Below are 7,938 nucleotides of genomic sequence, written 5' to 3'. Positions count from 1 at the left end.
AAGTCTAGCAAGTGGAACTTGGTGCAGAGCTGCAATATCATCAAGGAAGCAAGCTACCTCTATCAAGATTCATATTAAATAGATCATCATTGGGCGGGGGACAGCAGCAGGTAGCATGGTTGTTAAGATGCTGGACACTCTCACATGGCCAACCAGGGTTCAAGTTCCAGAACTCGTGGCTCGCTTTCTCATTTTCTCTCTTTCTATCTCTCTGGTTCTCTCTGGTCAAATGAAAATAAATGAATAAATAAATAAAATTAAGTAAATATTTAAAAATTTAATAATAAAAAGATCATCTTTGGGCCAGCAGGTGGTGTGGTGGTTAAGGGACTGTATCTCACATGGCTGGCTGCATATTTGAAGTCCTTGACCAGACAGCTTGAGAATCACACCAGACACATATATGCGTACCTCAAATCCTACAATCAGAATGGAGGAGAAGGGACTGTGGCATGGCCAACCTTCCTGAGGTGTGTGTGTGTGGGGAGGAGGGTGATTTCTCACTTTCTCTCTTTCTGGTTTATGCATATAAACCCAACTGCAAAAGCTAAAAAATACAAACAAAAGTATTTTATTTTTAACTGTCAATTTCAAGTTTAGAATAACTCACCACCACTGCCAAAAACAAAACAAAACACAAAAACACAAAAATCAAACAAAGGAGAGTAAGAATTCCTGAACTACAGGAAATTGTATTCTAATTATTGCTATCACCAATAATCTCTCAGTTTGGGGTTTTGAGTGAAACTCTTGGGGGTAATGGCAATACTTTCAGCCTATTATTATCAGTTGTAACAGTAACATTTTTAAATAAGTATTTACACTGTACTAAGGAATTCTCAGAATATATCAGAACTACTGCTTACATTTTAAAGCTGTAACTGAGACAAGATCCAAGACTGACTAGGGTTTGTATAGCAAACTAAGCTTTGGATTTTTGGTAACTAAAGTTGTCTTCATAAGCTCGAACTTGAGTTTTCTTACTTACCTAAACACATATTGTAAGTCAATCATTTAACCAATCAGATTGTTCTTTTTCGATATCTAGAACTTTTGAAAAGTTTAATCAACTAAATCACTTTAACATGTGCAAAAAAACTAGACTTCAGTCATCTAATCATGAAGGCCACCATGCTCACAGGATCACCAAGCCTGTGTCTTTAAATATTCTCCCTAGAAGAACCCTAACAGCAGAGGGAAATTAAGAGCTAAGTGGTGAGGAACAGCAAATGGCATAATGGTTACAGCACTGGACTTCCACATGGCCAACCACAGTTCAAGTCCCAGACCTGGAGGCTTGAAACTCACACCAGGTGCGAGTGTGTACATGCCCAAAATCCCAAGAAGAGAATAGAGCAGGGATTGCAACATGGCTATCCTCCCTGGGGACTGATTTTTTTGCTTTCTGACTCTGTGTCTTTCCAGTAAGTACATGCCCTATAGCAAAAATCTATTCAAAACAAAACAAAACAAAACAAAAAAACCCTAAGTGGGGTCAATGCCCCCTTTCTGGGCTTAGGCTCTGAGTTTTGGACTTTCAGCTGCTCATTAACTCGAATATCCTCTGTAGTTCCCACTTTGACTTTGAAGTTCATGCAAATTTAGCATGTTACTCTATAACATGTTTTAAATATTAAAAAATCAATAAAAAATTAGCACTGGACCCATCTACTTCCAGACTTTTGTAAGTGTAGTGATGTTTACTAAGACATTTCCAGTTTACTATCCTGACTCTTAGTGAAGCTCTCTTTTTTTTTTTTTTAATTAATTTGGTAGAAGGTATGTACACTTGCCAGACACAGAAAGAGAGGCAAAATAAAAATCATCCCCCCACCACCCCAAAGGAGATGGTCATACCTCAATCAATCTTTTCTCTTCCACTTCTCCTTTCAGAACTTTTGGGCATGCATACACACACATCGCAGTGTTCCTCAAGCTGCCAGGGCTAGGACGTGAACCACACAGTCAGTCCTGTGGAATACAGTAGCCTCAACCAGCACACTACTGGTTGGCCCCTAAGCAAAGCTCTTTTAAACTGATATACTATAACAAAAAGAAGAATAATATAAAATGTTAACAACAAAAAGTGAAGTCCAGCACTTTGCATGTAATAAGTGCTTCAAAGGTGCTCTTGAGTGATGAATAAAAACCATCACATGGGAAAAGTTTTAATGTCAAAAAATGAAAATAACTCTTTCCATCCGAGCAGGCACTGGTGGCAGTGGCTTTGGGCAGTTATGGCCAAAATTAAGGCTCTGGCTTTGGGTGGCAAGAATAGGAGCTATTGAAACAGCTGGACGACCTGAAGATGGAGCTGTCCCAGCTGCGTGTCGCCAAATTGACAAGAGGAGCTGCGTCCAAGTTGTCCAAGATCCAACTCATCTGCAAATCCATTGCCCGTGTTCTCACGGTCATTAACCAGACTCAGAAAGAAAACTTCAGGAAATTCTACAAGGGCAAGAAGTACAAGCCCCTGGACCTGCGGCCCAGGAAGACCTATGTCATACGCTGACGGCTCAACAAGCACAAGGAGAGCCTGAAGACCAAGAAGCAGCAGCAGAAGGAGCGGCTGTACCGCTGCGCAAGTTCGCGGCCAAGGCCTGAGCCTGAGCCTCAAGAAAACACAAAACTGGCAGGCAAAAATAAGAAGAAGGAAGAAGGAAGAAAGAAGAAGACTATATTTCTGATAGCCTAGTCCACGAACACATGCAGGATGTATTCTAATTAAATCTCAGGCGCACAGGGCCTGTATTTAGAGGTTTGCCACAATGTTATCCAGTCTTCTTGGATTGCAGTGCACTGTCCACCACCAAGATGACTATGTGTTCTCATATAACACACAAGGATTTTAAAAGTTCATGGGAACCTGCATTTTTTAAAAATACATAAATTTCAAAAAATGTTTGCACCAAATAATCTCGTACTTTAATTCCATTTTCCATACACTTTCAAAAGTCTCTTCAGGGACTATTAAGTAGCATAGTAGTTAAGGTGCTGGACTCCCACATGGCTGACCATGGTTCAAGTCCCAGACGCAGTGACTTGAAATTCACACCAGGCATATGCGCATGCATCCCCAAAATCCTGAGAGGACAATGGAGGAGAAGGGATTACAGCTTGGCCAGCCCCCTGAGGGGTGATGCCTTGCTTTCTGTCTCTCTGTCTCTCTCTTTCTGGTGAGTGCGCATATCCTATAGCAAAAATTCTCTCTAAAAAAATAAGTTTCTTGGGACCAGCAGTTAGCGTAATGGCTATCTATGTCGCTGGACTCCCACGTAGTCGACCGCGGTTCGAGTCCCAGACCTGGTGGCTTAAACTCACGCCGGGCACGTGTGCATGCGTGCCCAAGATCCTGAGAGGAGAATGGAGGAGAAGGGTTTGCGGCGTGGGCATCCCCCCTGGGGGTGATTTCTCACTTTCTATCTCTCTGTCTCTCTCTGTCTGTCTGGCGAGCGCACGCGCCCTATAGCCAAAACCTCTCAAAAAAAAAAATTAAAAAAATAAGTTTCTTCATACATAGTATGGATAACATAAAAAAATCAGTTACTGTAGTCATTATTGTGCCTTTTTGTTTTTTCAATTGCCAAAGAAGTGTGTGCTCACGAGAGAGAGAGGCTAGAAGGGAGTGTGATCATGCTGTAATCCCTTTTCCATTTCTCCATCCTGTTGGGATTTGGGGCATACACACACACACACACACACACACACACACACATGTGCCAGGCATTTTTTCAAATTGCAGTTGGCCATGTGGGATCCAGCTCCCTAGTCAATGGGATTGGCCCTACTGAACTCTTTTAGTGGCTTTTATACCTGCCTTAAATTCTCATTCTCACTGAAACAGTCTCTCTAAAGCCCTTGCTCAACTGCTCTAGAGAGGATTTCTTAGCAGCTGGTACACTCCAAGCCATTATTTCAAGTTAGAAGACAAGAACAATGTCTTCCTCACTCCATTTACATGCTGAATCTTTACTTCCATCTGTTCCTCTGGAAGCAGAATAGTCAGTTTCCCGAAGGAACAAGAAAGCCTATGAGTAACTCTCACGTGACCCAGCCAAAAGGCCTGCAGTGAGATGACTGCCTCGTGTTCACCAGCACAAGTGCTCTCGTCATCAGCATAGGCAGTGGGCCAGTGCACAGTGTTCTGCCCTCCAAAGACTTGGTGTGCTAGACATCATCTCAGACTCTGGACATGGTATTCTCTTCAGACCCTCCTGCAGTACTCGGAAATGCCAATAAGGCAGTCTGCTGAGTCTAATTCTATACCGATACGCAGAGTGAAAATCAGTTGCCCCGCTACCTGAAACACTTTGGTGCCTTGCAATTTCACTGAAGACAGTATCTGAAATCCCTACGGTTGATGGCAGGTTATAAGGTCCTTCTTAGTCTACCTGCTCAATGTCTCTCCCCATGCTCTTTCTCCTACATCACACTCCTACCAGCCAGAACGCCCTCAGGTTCTGCCTTCGCCAGTGGGCCTCCCAGATCCACGTCCTGGGCCTGGAAGTCCCATCTCTCTGATCATCTGACTTACCTCACTTGCCCCTCAGATTTCTTCTCCAGGGAAACCATCTCTGACTCCAGAGACCAGGTTTGGTTTCTTCAAATGGTCCCACGGCTCCTTGTGCTCTCTTTTGCTCCCAGCTGGTAATTCCATTTTGTGGTATTTCCTGACTGACCGCTCTGTTCATTTAATGGCTATATTTCACACCAGCCTGTCAACCCACTGAGCATATAGGAGGCTTCACTATTGATTTGTTCTACAACTACTTCACTAATAAACTAAGCCATGTGAAATATCAATAATATATTATGCAAATATCTTGACCTAGACCAAATCAATTTCATATGATTTAACCTAATAGCTATTTAAGAAATATGTATTAAATAAATACATTAAATATGTATTAAATAAATACATTTCATAATATTCATTAAATAAATAGTTTTTGTTAAATAAAAACTGCCATTCCCTGCAGTTTTAGGGTTTGTGTGTGTATGTTTGTGTGCATGTGTCATCATGTGTTAGCATTATCGTTTTAGTTTTTACTTCATGCTAGAGCATATGTGTGTATACCCGCAAGAGAGAAAGAGGGAGAAGCCACCCCCATAGGGCGTGGTCATGCTTTGAGCTCTTTCCTCCAAACCTCCAGCCCACCAGGATCCTAAGCACACACACAAGGTCACATGTTTTCAGGCCAACTCAGCAGGGAGATTCAAGCCTCAGCACGTGGCTTCCAGCTCCATAATCCAATATACCACCAACTCCACCATAGAGACCTGGCCCGTGTTAACATGAGTAATAGAACCCCCTTATGTTATGCTAATTTTCAAAAATTTCATTGGATGGAGCCAGTAGATGTTGTAGCAGTTACATCACTGGACTCCAACATGGCTGACCACAGTTCAAGTCCCAGATCTGGTGGCTTGAAAATCACACAGGGCACATGTGTGTGCATGCCCAAGATCCCGGGAGGAGAATGGAGCAGAAGGGATTCCAGCACGGCCACCCCCTGGGGGGATGATGTCTCACTTTCTCTTTCACTATCTCTGCATATCTCTCTTTCTCCAGTGAGTGCACATCCCCTAAGGCAAAAACCTCTTTTGAAAAAATTCATTGGTTATCAGAGATTTTTCAAAGGTAAATACAATTTTAAAATTCCAAAGATTCCTCCTATTAGAAGTTCAGCAAGCTCTTTTGGCCATTTTGATCTTAAGCCCATTCTCGGTCCTCTAGAAATTTCTCTAATTTTCTGTGAGATCAAACTCAGATATCTCTTGAGTTCTTTGGTTCCCTTGCAGGTACAAAGGGTCTTCAAAAAGTTTGTGGGAAGCTGAAAATTGTATTTATCCATTCAACAATTGATAAACATTGGGTTATTTTTTCTTTTTAGCTGTAATAACTAATACTGCTGGGGCCAGCAGGTGGTGTAGTGGTTAAGGCACTGGACTCCCACATGGCCAACATGGTCCCAACGACTTTATTGCAGCCTTATTCATGATTGCTAAGACATGGAACCAACTCAAATGTCCACAAACAGATCAATGAATTGAAAAAGTGTGGCACATATACTCCATGGAATACTATAAAAACAACAGGCTCTAAAAAACAACAAGGCCCTGTCATTTGATAGAAAGTGGATGACTAGAGAAGAGCTGTTGCTGAATGAAGCAAGTCAGGCTATGAAAGAGAGACACTAGGTCTCCACTTAACATATACCGACTGTCCACGCTCTATGAGAGAGACTGAAAGACTGGAGGACATAAAAGCATTGAAAATTGTTATGGACACTTGAGACAAAGTGGAAGGAGACTGTGAGAGGGGAAGAGGGTAGGAAAGGAAATCTGGGGGAAAAATAGAGTGGTAAGACATTTGTGAAACTCAGATATGGTTTATTACCTTTGATGATAATATGTATAGTATTCTCAACTGGCCTGGACTGAGGTGTATGTCATGGTGGGTAAAGTCTCTTTATAATCTAATGATGTATAGCAATTCAATGAATAAATAGTAACATTAATTTTTGAAAAAGAAACTCAAACCAAGCACTTATGTGTGTACCCAAAATCCTGAGAAAAGAATGGAAGAGAAGGGATTGTGGCATGGCCATGCCCCCTGGCGGGGCAATTTCTTACTTTCCCTCTCTGTGTCTCTATCTGTGTCTCTCTGATGAATGCACACATCCCTGACAAAAAAAATAAATAAATAAAAAAATAAAATAAAATAAATTTAAAAATACCGGGAACCAGCAGTTAGCGTAATGGCTATGTCGCTGGACTCCCACGTAGTCAACCGCGGTTTGCATCCCAGACCCGGTGGCTTAAAACTCACGCCGGGCGCGTGTGCGTGCGTGCCCAAGATCCCGAGAGGAGAATGGAGGAGAAGGGATTGCGGCGTGATCATCCCCCCTGGGGGGTGATTTCTCGCTTTCTGTCTCTATGTCTCTCTCTGTCTGGCGAGCGCACGTGCCCTATAGCGAAAACCTCTTCAAAATAAAATAAAACAAAATAAAATAAATTTAAAAAGTACCATGAGCACCTGTAAATCTGTAAGAAATTACTAAAAACAAATTAGGCTAAAATCTCTGGTCAAGACAATATGTGTATTGGGGGATTGACTACCCAGTTTGCCTGGAACTTCTCCCAGTTTTAGCACTGAAAAGCCTGGGAAATCTTTCAGTCCCTGACAAAACAGGATAGTTGGTCAAATGGAACTTAGCTTAAAGGGCAGTTCTAGAAAATCCACTTCATTGGACTGATAAAGATATAGTTAATAGCTAAAGAAACTGGCCTATAGAGTAACTATCATTTTAGGTAGTTTCATTTAATGGGAACAAATGATTCTTTTAATTTTTACATAGCAAACAATGCTTTAAATTTTTGCATCTACTCATTTTAGTGTTATAATTGATAAGTCTATTTGACTTGCATATTTTTGGGGGTGGAGTAATAGTTAAACAAATAAAGACTTTTCTAAAGTTGAAAAACCTCATGTCCACAGGGTGGCAGTGTGACACCCCATAAACCTAAGTAGAACAGAAAAGCGAAATTTACAAAATCTCATTTCTTTGAACAATATAGTATTATGGGAAAATTGACAAAACCAATCAGTTTTTTGTGAAATTGGTGACTTTGTTTTATAATGGTAACCAGCCACTATGGCTCACTACTGATGTCTTCGCAGTACTATAAACCTGTGATCAGTAAGAAACAAATTTGATCAAATAGTTCAATGGCCTTTTTAAAAGCTTTTATTTATTTATTTATTTATTTATTTATTTTTGGACCATTGCTTCTGACAGAATTATAGAATTTATAAGAGTCTTAAAAATTGTAAATGTCAGTATTCTTATCCTTTTTTCCCCACAAAAAAACACAAGTCACATTTTTTGGTGCTACACACATCCATGACATGTAATGAAATATAACTTCCCCTCT

The 7,938-nt window shown here is 41.0% G+C and overlaps 1 pseudogene; it reads left to right on the top strand.

Annotated features, from left to right (window-relative positions):
- Positions 1 to 2,237: 2,237 nt before the first annotated feature.
- Positions 2,238 to 2,604, top strand: LOC102468943 (60S ribosomal protein L35 pseudogene; annotated as a pseudogene).
- Positions 2,605 to 7,938: the final 5,334 nt, after the last annotated feature.

This window comes from Tupaia chinensis, unplaced genomic scaffold (genome assembly GCF_000334495.1).
Source record: "Tupaia chinensis unplaced genomic scaffold, TupChi_1.0 Scaffold000563_1, whole genome shotgun sequence".
NCBI classification, from domain to species: Eukaryota; Metazoa; Chordata; class Mammalia; order Scandentia; family Tupaiidae; genus Tupaia; species Tupaia belangeri.
Note: the sequence above shows the minus strand (reverse complement) of the source record. Positions and strands in the feature narration are given on the sequence as shown.